Source organism: Etheostoma spectabile, chromosome 3 (assembly GCF_008692095.1).
Source record: "Etheostoma spectabile isolate EspeVRDwgs_2016 chromosome 3, UIUC_Espe_1.0, whole genome shotgun sequence".
Lineage (NCBI taxonomy): Eukaryota > Metazoa > Chordata > Actinopteri > Perciformes > Percidae > Etheostoma > Etheostoma spectabile.
The window spans coordinates 9,088,828-9,090,927 of record NC_045735.1 but is presented as its reverse complement, the minus strand read 5'-3'; positions in this window follow the sequence as shown (position 1 = coordinate 9,090,927).

The following is a 2,100-nucleotide window of genomic DNA, read 5'->3' as shown; positions in this document are numbered from 1 at the left end:
ACCTAATGTGGTTCCAAAATTGTAAAAGTAAAGTAAATGAAGTAAACTACAAAAGAACAAAATGAGCATTAATGGATTACTTTGAGACTTCACACCTGCTCAATTCATTGTGCAGTAAAACTGTGTGACACCAGCCTTACATGCACTTTAGATCACGCTGAATTGTAAATCAAACCTTGAGCCTTCAGCATTCATTTCTCTCCGCATTGTACGAAGTATGAGCTGCCTGATGTTTTTTTACCTAACTTATGTTTAGGGATCTTTCAGTTGACGTTTTGTCCTCAGCCTGAACAGTTTTTATTCCTCTAAGACAGTGATTCCCGAAGTGGGGGTCGCGACCCCCAGGGGGGTCGCGAGCCAGAGAAGTAAATGAGTAAACTACAAAAGAACAAAATGACATTAATGGATTACTTGAGACTTCACACCTCTCAATTCATTGTGCAGTAAACTGTGTGACACACCAGCCTTACATGCACTTTAGATCACGCTGAATTGTAAATCAACCTTGAGCCTTCAGCATTCATTTTCTCTCCGCATTGTACGAGTATGAGCTGCCTGATGTTTTTTTACCTAACTTATGTTTAGGATCTTTCATTTGACTTTTGTCTCCAGCCTCGCAGTTTTTATTCCCTAAACAGTGATTCCCGAAGGGGGGTCGCGACCCCCAGGGGGGTCGCGAGCCAGAGAGGGGGGTCGCGAGTTGATTTCCAGAAATAATAAAAAATTTAAAAACGATTAGAAATAGCATGTTAGCCATGATTTTAACACAAGATAAAACTAGTGGATACTTTAAATAAACCAAGCAACTAAATAAAAGGAACAGCTTTTTTGATTTTTCTTCTTTTTCCGAGTACGGTCTCCACATTACACTACAACTGCCGGATTCCAAAGTAGGCTACTGGAACCGCAAGACTCTAACTCTATAATCTGTCATAAATACCTAATTGCATTTTAATGCAGGTACTGTGTTAGGATATCTTTAGAAAAACGAAATAACACCAAAATGTACAATTTAACGTGTTTAATTATACACTTGAGTTGCCCAGGTACTTCATAACCATAACATGGCATAGTTAAAACGTAATTTCCATTCACATCTGAAAAATATGTATGTAAACATGCAAATAACACCTAAAGTATTTTCTTTGAACATTTATACCTAACCTAACTGTCCTCTGCCTCGTGTGGTGTCTGCCTAGTGCGATTGCTTCTCGGACCGCGTCCCCCCACCCGTGTCGGGACCGCGCCCCGCTCCCTTTCCTCCTCTAAACTCGTTCTCATCTCCTCTGCCAGTTGCTGCCGTGAACTTCCTCCACCAATGTCCCTGCTGGTGCCCTCCTTGGAGGGATTTGTGTGTTTGCCAGCCAGTTGAGGATGTATAAAGTTGTATAAACACGTAGGCACCACCGCCAGCTCCGCTGTGTCCCGCTCCTTCCACAGAGCGGCCCCGCGCTGCCTTTCTGTTAAACGGAGTCCATCCCGCTCGTACTCATGGTGGTAGCAGCGTTACCAACCCGGGCTTTACCTTCGCCCCATCGCTGATGCCCACAGTTGTTACTCCAGACCGATTAAAACCAACACAACACGAAATACCGAATACTGTAAGCCGAAATAGGTAAAAGGGATTTTTTTTTTTTTGGCCTGTGTGTAATGTATATAAAACTATTTAAATTAAATTAGAGCTTTTTAACTTCTGTGCTCAAACATACTGCACATCCACCTCATTAGTGTGAGATTAGTTCAAATTAAAGTAATGATAAATATATGTAGAATAATGTCATGGCTGTTGTGTTATTTTGTGTTGTCAATATGCTCATGTTTGGATACCCTGTAGTGCGTGCGCGGTTTGCGCGCAATGTTTTATGTGGGGGGTTGGGGGGGGTGTCGCGAGTCACTTGCACCGTTACTTTGGGGGGTCGCGGGCTGAAAGTTTTGGGAACCCCTGCTCTAAGACATAGTCCAAATATGAGTTATACGTCATTGGATAGTGTCTGTGAGTGTGGTTGCAAACATGAAGGAAGGAAGAACAACATAAGAACCTATGATAAGAACGCTGGCAATAACCAAAATGGAAAGGACCATAGATCGTAATTCAAGCTC